This window comes from Bubalus kerabau, chromosome 6 (assembly GCF_029407905.1).
Source record: "Bubalus kerabau isolate K-KA32 ecotype Philippines breed swamp buffalo chromosome 6, PCC_UOA_SB_1v2, whole genome shotgun sequence".
Taxonomy (NCBI): domain Eukaryota; kingdom Metazoa; phylum Chordata; class Mammalia; order Artiodactyla; family Bovidae; genus Bubalus; species Bubalus kerabau.
In genome coordinates this window covers 81,033,951-81,046,017 of record NC_073629.1, presented here as the reverse complement: position 1 = coordinate 81,046,017, position 12,067 = coordinate 81,033,951, and the positions used below count along the sequence as shown (strand labels likewise).

Here is a 12,067-nt window from a genome sequence, read left to right as displayed (position 1 = left end):
TCTTCTTAACGACCTTGTGATTTTTAAATGACCACTTTCATAATATAAGTGGGAAAGCATAAAAGGGTATATCATCTTTCAAGTTTATGCAGCTAGTAAAGGATTTCTCTGGTTCCAAAACCCTCATTATTTTCATTATACTATGGAAAATCTTATTCAGGCATGGAAGGAGTGTCATGTAGAAACTGTTTGATTGTTTGCTTTGTACTGGCAGCTGTGCATAAGGAGTAGGAGAGATGGCTATGTTGAGATATATGTGGCTATAATAATTTTTATTTCCAATGAAGCTATCACATTTAAAGAGATGGCTATGTCAAGATATATATGGCCATAATAATCTTTATTTGCAATAAAACTATCACATTTAAAAATTATAATTGGAATTCCAGTATTGGTGAAATTACTGGTATTGGATTATCCTTCTTGCAGATATTAAAGTTGTATCAAATATGAAACAAAAGTATTTGAAGGCTCTGAAGAATAACCAAAAGCAGGCAGAGACTGAAGAAGAGCTGTTCTTTGAAAGAGGAAAACTGTATTGGATGAAATTTATGTTTCTGTGACTTTTTGCCTAGTACCACCCCACCTTATTGCCAGTCTATACAGAAAGATACAGCCTTACCAGCTTATGGAGTCAGAGAACAGAGTTCAGAACTGTTAGCAAGGCTGGAAAGTAAGGGGGAAATCACAGAACAATCTCTATGTAAATTCAGTCCAAATACACTTGAGTGACTCTTGAACTTTGTGTGGGGGAGACTCCAGGGGACCTTGGCAGCAAACAACAGATGGAAGGCTAAACAGCTGTGAAGAGATGTAACTCCGTTCCAGAACAGAGGAGGTGATTTGAAGTTTGAGTTCATAAAAGTTGACTCTTTATCAACACAGATGTAAAGAACAGACTTTTGGACTCTGTGGGAGAAGGCAAGGGTGGGATAATCTGAGAGAATAGCATTGAAAAATGTGTATCACCATATGTGAAATAGATCGCCAGTCCAGGTTTGATGCATGAGACAGGGTGCTCAGGGCTGGTGCACTGGGATGACCCTGAGGGATGGGATGGGGAGGGAGATGGGGTGGGGGGTTCAGGATGGGGAACACATGTACACCCATGGCTGATTCATGTCAATGTATGACAAAAACCACTACAGTATTGTAAAGTAATTAGCCTCCAATTAAAATAAATAAATATAATAAAAAAAGTTGACTCTTTCTCAATAAAAATTAGCAACCTTCAGAGGAAGATGATATAATCCATAATATCTACAAGTATATCATCCACAATATTTAATAACCAAAAATAATTAGAAAGTTGAAAAAACAAGAAAACATGACCCATGATTAGGGGGATAAGCAATTAATAGAAACTGACCCCAAGATGACCCAGAAGTTAGTGTTAGTAGGAAAGACTAACTTAAAATAACTATAATAAACAGGACTTGGAGAAGGAAATGGCAACCCATTCCAGTATTCTTGCTTGGGAAATCCCATGGATGGAGGAGCCTGGCAGGCTGCAGTGCATGGGTCGTCAGAGTCAAACACGACTTAGTGACTAAATAACAAAAAGCCACCATCTTATGAGCAAATGCACACCCACATTGGAACCTTATGTTTTGCAAGATTTATCTCTTGAATAAGGTACAAGTTAATCCTTTTTGAGCTGTTTTTTTAATTGATTCTTTATCCTGGTGTTTAATAAGATTTTGTTTTTACAAAGTTAAAAACAGGACTTAAGGGGAATAGGTGAAAATGAACAGATGGAGACTTTCAGGAAGAAATATAAACTTAAACAATAGAAACTTTAAAGTACAGTATCCACCAAAAAATATGCACTGTATAGGCTTAGCAGAAGTTTGGAGGAAGGAAAAAAAAAAAGGTTCAATTAAGATAAAGACAAATCAAAAGAAATAATTCAGTCTGAAGAACAGAGGATGAAAACCAAATCCTTAGGGACCTAAGGGACAATATAAATAAGTGTAAGGGACAATCTAAAATAAGTGTAATTGAGTCCCAGAAGGACAGAAGAAAGATAATTGGGCATAAAATATTTGAAAAAATAATGCTAAAAAAATTTCTCACGTTCAGGTTTAAAAAAAGTACGGATTTAACAGAGGCAGAGACCTCCCTGCAAAGCAGAATAAGTGGAAACAAAAAGTCAATAGTATGTTGGTATATCAGTTAATACACTGAAAACCAAAGCTATAAAGAAGTTATCAACCAGATAAAAAGAATACATTTTAAGACAGTTTCTCAGCTTTGGCCCTATTGACATTGTGTGCTGGATAATTCTTTGTTTCAGTGGGGCAATACCGTATGTTGTAGGATGCTTAGCAGCATCTTTGTCTTCTAACCACTAGATTGCCCCTCATCGATTATAATTCTGATTAAACAACTGATAAATATATGGGTAGGACTTCTCTTGTAGCTCAGTCAGTAAAGAATCTGCCTGCAATGCAAGAGACCTGGGTTTGATTCCTGGGTCGGGAAGATCCCCTGGAGAAGGAAATGGTAACCCACTCCAGTATTCTCAGCTAGACAATACCACGGGCAGAGGGGCCTGGCAGTCCGTGGGGTCGCAGGAGTCGGACTCGACTTAGTGACTAAACCACCACCAAATATTTGGGTAAAGAAAAAAGACTATATATTTTATCTTTATTAAAGTTAATTAAAAACAAAATTGTAACATTGCGTGATGGGGTTTGTAATGTATGTAGATATAACATATTTGACAACAGTACTACAAAGGACAGTATGAGGTGAATGAAATTGTTTACAGGGTAATTACATTTTACCTGAAGTAGAAAAATATTAACTCTTCAGTGGAGTGTGGTAAGTTAATGAATGTATATTGTAATCCATAGAGCAAACATTTAAAAATTCAAAAAGTATACCTAAAATGTCAACAGTTGAATTATAATAGAATTCTAAGAACATTTGATTAAGCCCAAAAAAATGTCAGGAAAGAAGAAAAAAAAAAAAAACAGGATGAATAGAAAACAAATAGCTAAGTGGCAAACCTTGAATGAATGATAATAATAAAGTAAAAATTAACTACATGCTCCAATTAAAGTAAGGAGATTGTCAGAATAGGCAAGACTGTATACTTTTTAATAATTTTATTTGTTTTTATTTTTGGCTGTGTGGGCTTTTCTCTAGTTGCAGCGAGCAGGGACTACTCTCTCTAGTTGCAGCACACAGGCTTCTCATTGAGGTGGCTTCTCGTTGCGGAGCACAGGAGGCTCTAGGGCACATGGACTTCAGTAGCGTCAGCACATGGACTCGGAGTTTTGGCTCCCTGGCTGTAGAGCACAGGCTTAATAGTTGTGGCACATGGGCTTAGTTGCACCACAACATGTGAGATCTTCTCAGATCAGGGATTGAACCCATGTCTCCTGCATTGGCAGACGGATTCTTTACCTTTGAGCCACCAGAGAAACCCAAGACTGTACACTTATACCACTTCTATTCAACAATATAAACTTGGAGGTTTTACTCAATAAACAATTAAAAATATATATGAAATAGGAAAGGAAAAGTAAAAATGTCTTTCTTTGTATATGACATGAATGTTTACATGAAAAATCCATAAGAAGCTAAAAAGCAACCACTAAATATAATAAGTAAACTTTTCAAAGTCACAAGGTAAAAGGTTAGTATGCAAAGTTCAGTTCAGTTCAGTCGCTCAGTCGTGTCCAACTCTTTGCGACCCCATGAATCGCAGCACGCCAGGCCTCCCTGTCCATCACCAACTCGCGGAGTTCACTCAGACTCACGTCCATTGAGTCAGTGATGCCATCCAGCCATCTCATCCTCTGTTGTTCCCTTCTCCTCCTGCCCCCAATCCCTCCCAGCATCACAGTCTTTTCCGATGAATCAACTCTTTGCATCAGGTGGCCAAAGTACTGGAGTTTCAGCTTTAGCATCAGTACTTCCAATGAACACCCAGGACTGATCTCCTTTAGAATGGACTGGTTGGATCTCCTTGCAGTTCAAGGGACTCTCAAGAGTCTTCTCCAACACCACAGTTCAAAAGCATCAATTCTTCGGGGCTCAGCCTTCTTCACAGTCCAACTCTCACATCCATACGTGACCACTGGAAAAACCATAGCATTGACTAGACGGACCTTTGTTGACAAAGTAATGTCTCTGCTTTTGAATATGTCATCTAGGTTGGTCATAACTTTCCTCCAAGGAATAAGCGTCTTTTAATATCATGGCTGCAGTCACCATCTGCAGTGATTTTGAAGCCTCCAAAAATAAAATCTGACAGTTTCCACTGGTTCCCCATCTACTTGCCATGAAGTGATGGGACCAGATGCCATGATCTTAGTTTTCTGAATGTTGAGCCTTAAGCCAACTTTTCACTCTCCTCTTTCACTTTCATCAAGAGGCTTTTGAGTTCCTCTTCACTTTCTGCCCTAAGGGTGGTGTCATCTGCATATCTGAGGTTATTGATATTTCTCCCGGCAATCTTGATTCCAGCTTGTGCTTCCTCCAGCCCAGCGTTTCTCATGATGTACTCTGCATAGAAGTTAAATAAGCAGGGTGACAGTATATAGCCTTGTCATATTCCTTTTCCTATTTGGAACCAGTCTATTGTTCCATGTCCAGTTCTAACTGTTGCTTCCTGACCTGCATATAGGTTTCTCAAGAAGCAGGTCAGGTGGTCTGGTATGAGATGGCTCTTTCAGAATTTTCCACAGTTTATTGTGATCCACACAGTCAAAGGCTTTGGCATAGTCAATAAAGTGGAAATAGATGTTTTTCTGGAACTCTCTTGCTTTTTTGATGATCCAGCAGATGTTGGCAATTTGATCTCTGGTTCCTCTGCCTTTTCTAAAACCAGCTTGAACATCTGAAGTTCACGGTTCACGTATTGCTGAATCCTGGCTTGGAGAATTTTGAGCATTACTTTACTAGCCTGTGAAATGAGTGCAATTGTGCCATAGTTTGAGCATTCTTTGGCATTGCCTTTCTTTGGTATTGGAATGAAAACTGACCTTTTCCAGTCCTGTGGCCACTGCTGAGTTTTCCAAATTTGCTGGCATATTGAGTGCAGCCCTTTCACAGCATCATCTTTCAGCATTTGAAATAGCTCAACTGGAATTCCATCACCTCCGCTAGCTTTGTTTGTAGTGATTCTTTCTAAGGCCCACTTGACTTCACATTCCAGGATGTTTGGCTCTAGGTGAGTGATCACACCATCGTGATTATCTTTGTCGTGAAGATCTTTTTTGTACAGTTCTTCTGTGTATTCTTGCCACCTCTTCTTGATATCTTCTGCTTCTGTTAGGTCCATACCATTTCTGTCCTTTATCGAGCCCATCTTTGCATGAAATGTTCTCTTGGTATCTCTAATTTTCTTGAAGAGATCTCTAGTCTTTTCCCATTCTGTTGTTTTCCTCTATTTCTTTGCATTGATCACTGAGGAAGGCTTTCTTATCTCTTCTTGCTATTCTTTGGAACTCTGCATTCAGATGCTTATGTCTTTCCTTTTCTCCTTTGCTTTTCGCTTCTTTTCTTTTCACAGCTATTGTAAGGCCAACGCAGACAGCCATTTTGCTTTTTTGCATTTCTTTTCCAAGAGGATGGTCTTGATCCCTGTCTCCTGTACAATGTCATGAACCTCTGTCCAAAGCTCATCAGGCACTCTATCAGTTCTAGTCCCGTTAAATCTATTTCTCACTTCCACTGTATAATCATAAAGGATTTGATTTAGGTCATACCTGAATGGTCTAATGGTTTTCCCTACTTTCTTCAATTTCAGTCTGAATTTGGCTAAGGAATTCATGATCTGAGCCACAGTCAGCTCCTGGTCTTGTTTTTGCTGACTGTATAGAGCTTCTCCATCTTTGGCTGCAAAGAATATAATCAATCTGATTTTGGTGTTAACCATCTGGTGATGTCCAGTGTAGAGTCTTCTCTTGTGTTGTTGGAAGAGGGTGTTTGCTATGACCACTGTGTTCTCTTGCCGAAACTCTATTAGCCTTTGCCCTGCTTCATTCCATATCCCAAGGCCAAATTTGCCTGTTACTCCATGTGTTTCTTGACTTCCTACTTTTGCATTCCAGTCCCCTATAATGAAAAGGACATCTTTTTTGGATGTTAGTTCTAGAAGGTCTTGTAGGTCTTCATAGAACCGTTCAGCTTCTTCAACGTTACTGGTTGGGACATAGACTTGGATTGCTGTGATATTGAATGGTTTGCCTTGGAAATGAACAGAGATCATTCTTTCGTTTTTGAGATTGCATGCAAGTACTGCATTTCGGACTCTTTTGTTGACCATGATGACTACTCCATTTATTCTAAGGGATTCCTGCCCACAGTAGTAGATATAATGGTCATCTGAGTTAAATTCACCCATTCCAGTCCATTTGAGTTCGCTGATTCCTAGAATGTCAACATTCACTCTTGGCATCTCCTGTTTGACCACTTCCAATTTGCCTTGATTCATGGACCTAACATTCCAGGTTCCTATGCAATATTGCTCTTTACAGCATTGGGCCTTGCTTCTATCACAAGTCACATCCACAGCTGGGTATTGCTTTTGCTTTGGCTCCATCCCTTCATTCTTTCTGGAGTTATTTCTACACTGATCTCCAGTAGCATATTGGGCACCTACCGACCTGGGGAGTTCCCCTTTCAGTATCCTATCATTTTGCCTTTTTATACTGTTCATGGGGTTCTCAAGGCAAGAATACTGAAGTGGTTTGCCATTCCCTTCTCCGGTGGACCACATTCTCTCAGCCTTCTCCACCATGACCTGTCGTCTTGGGTGGCCCCACACTGCATGGCTTAGTTTCATTGAGTTAGACAAGGCTGTGGTCCATGTGATCAGATTGACTAGTTTTCTGTGATTGTGGTTTCAGTGTGTCTGCCCTCTGATGCCCTCTTGCAACACCTACCATCTTACTTGGGTTTCTCTTACCTTGGACGTGGGGTATCTCTTCACAGCTGCTCCAGCAAAGCGCAGCCGCTGCTCCTTACCTTGGTCTAGGGGTATCTCCTCACCGCCACCCCTCCTGACCTTGAACGTGGAGTAGTTCCTCTCCGCCCTCCTGCTCCAGCGCCAGCGCCAGCGCCAGAGCAGCCACCGCCTCTTGGACGTGGGGTTGCTCCTCTCGGCCGCCGCCCTGACCTCAGGTGTGGGGTTGCTCCTCTCAGCCACGGCCCCTAACCTCGGTCGTGGGGTAGCTACTCCTGGCCAGGCTTCTGCGGAGTCCGTCATAGCGGGTGCGCTTCTGCCACGTGGTCCGTAGCAGCCGGCGATCGCTTCTCGGCCTTTTGGCTAAGATCAAGTGTAGTATCAAGTGTAGTATGCAAAAATGGACTGTATTCCTGTGTACTAGCAGCAACAATTGGAAAATAAAGTTTTTAAAAATTTTGCATTTATAATAGCACCATACATGAAATACATAATAATAAATTAAGAGAAGATTTATAACCTCTCTGCAATGATAACTATAGAACAGTGCTGAGAGAAAGTAAAGATGATGCCTATGAGTGGAGTGCTATACCACATTCATGAATTGAAAGACTTAATATTGGTATGATATCAGTTCTTCTTTTCAAATTAATCTGTTCAGTTCAGTTCAGTCGCTCAGTTGTGTCCAACTCTTTGTGACCCCTTAGACTGTAGCATTCCAGGCTTCCATGTCCTTCACTGTCTCCCAGAGTTGCTCAAACTCATGTCCATTGAGTCAGTAATGCCTTCCAGTCATCTCATCCTCTGTCACTCCCTATTCCTCCAGCCTTCAGTCTTTCCCAGCATCAAGGTCTTTTCCAATCAGTTGGTTCTTACATCAGGTGGCCAAAGTATTAGAGCTTTAGCTTCAGCATCGGTCCTTCCAATGAACATTCAGGGATGATTTCCTTTAATATTGACTGGTTTGACCTCCTTGCTGTCCAAGGGACTCTCAAGAGTTCTCCAACATCACAGCTCAAAAGCTTCAATTCTTTGGTGCTCAGCCTTCTATATGGTCTAACTCTCACATCCATACATGACTACTGGAAAAACCATAGCTCTGACTATGCAGACCTTTGTTGCCAAAGTGATGTCTCTGCTTTTTAATATGCTGTCTAGGTTTGTCATAGCTTTCCTTCGAAGGAGCAAGCATCTTTTAATTTCATGGCTGCAGTCACCATCTGCAGTGATTTTGGAGCCCAAGAATATAAACTCTGTCAGTGCTTCCACTTTTTCCCCATCTATTTGCCATGAAGTGATGGAAGCAGATGTCATGATCTTAGGCTTTTGAATGTTGAGTTTTAACCCAGCTTTTTCACTCTCCTCTTTCACCCTCATCAAGAGGCTCTTTAGTTCCTCTGCTTTCTGCCCATTAAAGTGGTATCATCTGCATATGTGAAGTTGTTGACATTACTCCTGGCAATCTTGATTCCAGCTTGTGATTCATCTAGGCCTGTGTTTCACAAGATGTACTCTGCATAGAAGTTAAATAAGCACGGTGACAGCATACGGCTTGTTGTACTTCTTATTCAATTTGGAACCTGTTCATTGTTCTATGTCCAGTTCTTACTGTTGCTTCTTGACCCACATACAGGTTTCTCAGGAGACAGGTAAAGTGGTCTGGTATTCCCATCTCTTGAAGAATTTTCCAGTTTGTTGTGATCACACAGTCAAAACTTTAGTCAATGAAGCAGAAGTAGATGTTTTTCTGGAATTCCCTTGTTTTTTCTATGATCCAGTTGATGTTGGCAATTTGATCTCTGGTTCCACTGCCTTATTTAAATCCAGCATGAACATCTGGTAGTTCTTGGTTCGCATACTGCTGCAGCCTAGCTTGAAGGATTTTGAGCATTACCTTGCTAGCATGTGAAATGAGCACAATTGTATCATGGTTTGAACATTCTTTGACATTGCCTTTCTTTGGGATTGGAATGAAAACTGACCTTTTCCAGTCCCATGGCCACTGCTGAGTTTTCTGTATTTACTAGCATATAGAATGCAGCACTTTAACATCATCTTTTAGGATTTGAAATAGCTCAACTGTAATTCCATCACCTCCACTAACTTTGTTCATAATAGTGCTTCCTAAGGTCCTCTTAACTTTACTCTCCATGTTGTCTGCCTCTAGGTAAGTGACCATACTATCTGGGTTATTTAAGACCTTTTTTGCATAGCTGTTATATGTGTCCTGGCCACTTCTTCTTAATATCTTCTGCTTCTGTTAGGTCCTTACCATTTCTGTCTTTTATCTTGCCTATAATGAAATGTCCCTTTGATATCTCCGGTTTTCTTGAAGAGATCTCTAGTCTTTCCCATTCTGTTGTTTTCCTCTATTTCTTTGCATTGTTCACTTAAGACTTTCTTATCTCTCCTTGCTATTTTCTGGAACTCTGCATTCAATTGCGTATATCTTTCCCTTTCTCCCTTGCCTTTTGCTTCATTTCTTTTCTCAGCTATTTCGAATGCCTCCTCAGACAACCATTTTGCCTTCTTGCATTTCTTTTTCTTTGGGGTGGTTTCGGTCACTGCCGCTTTTACAGTGTCACAAACCTCCGTCCATAGTTCTTCAGTCACTCTGTCTACCGGATCTAATCTCTTGAATCAACAAATATTGGACCCTAATTTTAAAACTCAAGCCTTAACTGTACTAAATAGAGGAAAGAATTTCCATTTATTATTTTAGAGATCTTAAAATTATCTGATGATAAATGAATTAAATCAATTATTCAAGATCTAGTTAATTAGAAACCAGTTTAAAAATGGGCCACTCCTCCCAATTCTGTAGTTGATCATAATAATTAATGAGAATTACCACTGAGCTACAGTTATCTGTTTTCTCAACAATTACATTTCTTAACTGTTTGAACTGTTGTTGAGAAAATCAGAAATAGAGTAGTTTAAAAATCTGTTTTGCACACACTCACAGTGATAATTATAGTCAGCTATATATTCCAGGTAGTTTGAAAGTACCAGTGGAGTTTGGAAAGTCAGGTTCTGAGGTGGAGATAAATAGGTACATCTGTGTCAGACAGTTGAGAGGAGCCACTGTAAAGGAGAAGGCTTTGAGCTGATTTATTAAATATGTTTCAAACACCTAAATCTAATATCTAATTATAATCTGTAAAAAATAAGATTCTTATTAGGAATATAGGTAACATTTCTCTTAAGCAGCTTTTGTTTGACATAGTCATTAGTTCTAATAACATAAAAAATAACAACTATTTCATGTCTTTCTAAGTTGTAGTTTTGGGTTCTCATATAACCCTTGCCATGCTGGTGTGCCCTGAATTAGGATGGCACCATTTACTTGCATGTTGTACTCTCCTGTTGCCCTTGGTTACAGGGATATTTCCTGCCAGGAATCTGACCTCCTGTTGTAGGAAATTCACTACAGAATGTATGATGAGATGGTGTGATGAGGGAAGAGGAAAACAAAAACAAAAAACTAAGCAAAAAGGCCTGGCGATGTTTTGTCCTTTCATGTAGAGCCTGATGCTGCCCCCTAATGGGCAGATGATGCAGAGACTTGACAAAACATGTTTTGTGCAATGTGATAGGTCAGAATTGTGTGACAAACACTAATGATATGAAGTATTTTTAAAAACCTCAACCTACTTTAAACAGAAAATACTGAACCACAGATTATATTAGCCCTAGATAGTAACTTGGAAAGTACATTAAAAAATGATTTTTGCTAAAAATTAAGGAAAGCAAGTTGTTGAAATGTAAAGTTACTATCATCACTTTAAAATCTTTTTTTGATAAAACAAACCAGTCTTTTAAGTGTTTGAAAAAGTCAACAAAAGAAGAGTATACAGTATGAATAAATCTAAAGAGAGGTTTGAATTGCTATTCTATATGTTAGTCTAAATTTTCAAGGGATTTAATGCTTAATGTTTGATTTTTTTAAAATGCTTTTTAAATATACTTATACCTAAAATATATAACTTGTACAATTTGATATACTGAAACTTATTAGGTGGTGATCAAATTTTGCTTCATTAAATGTAGGTGAATTTAATTCAGATGACCATTATATCTACTACTGTGGGCAAGAATCCCTTAGAAGAAATGGAGAAGTCCTCATAGTCAATAAGAGTCCGAAATGCAGTACTTGGATGCAATCTCAAAAACAACAGGATGATATCTGTTCGTTCCCGAGGCAAACCATTCAGTATCATAGTAAGCATAGTAGCATAGTATCATATGCCCTAGCCACTGATGGCGAAGAAACTGAAGTTGAACAGTTCTGTGAAGACCTACAAGACCTTCTAGAACTAACACCAAAAAAGATACCCTTTCATCATAGGGGACTGTAATATAAAAGTAGTAGGTCAAGAGATACCTGCAGTAACAGGCAAGTTTGGCCTTGGAGTACAAAATGAATCAGGGCAAAGGCTAATGAGTTTTGCCAAGAGAACGCACTGGTCATAGCAAACACTCTCTTCCAACAACACAAGAGACAACTCTACACATGGACATCACCAGATGGTCAACACCGAAATCAGATTGATTCTATTCTTTACAGTCAAAGATGGAGAAGCTCTGTACAGTCAGCAAAAACAAGATCAGGAACTGACTGTGGCTCAGATCATGAACTCCTTATTGCAACTTAAATTGAAGAAAGTAGGAAAAACCACTAGACCATTCAGGTATGACCTGAATCAAATCCCTTATGATTATAAAGTGAAAGTAACAAATAGATTCAAGAGATTAGAGCTGATAGATAGATTGCCTGAAGAACCAAGGATGGAGGCTTGTAACATTGTACAGGAGACAGTGATCAAAACCATTCCCAAGAAGAAATGCAAAAAGTCAAAATGGTTGTCTGAAGAGGCCTTACAAATAGCTGGGAAAAGAAGAGAAGCAAATAGCAAAGGTGAAAAGGAAAGATACATCCATCTGAATGCAGAGTTCCAAAGAATAGCAGACAGAGATAAGAAAGCCTTCCTAAATGATCAATGCAAAGAAATAGAGAAAAACAATAGTATGGGAAAGACTAGCTATCTCTTCAAGGAAATTAGAGACACCAAGGGAACATTTCATGCAAAGACAAACACAGTCAAGGACAAAAACAGCATGGAACTAACAGAAGCAGAAGATATT

The 12,067-nt window shown here is 39.3% G+C and overlaps 1 protein-coding gene and 1 pseudogene across 2 annotated transcripts in view; both read left to right on the top strand.

Annotated features, from left to right (window-relative positions):
* The window catches only part of RAVER2 (ribonucleoprotein, PTB binding 2), a 136,616-nt gene that overhangs the window by 91,294 nt on the left and 33,255 nt on the right, over positions 1-12,067 (top strand). The window lies entirely within an intron of this gene.
* LOC129656740 (uncharacterized) lies at positions 7,266-7,417 on the top strand (annotated as a pseudogene).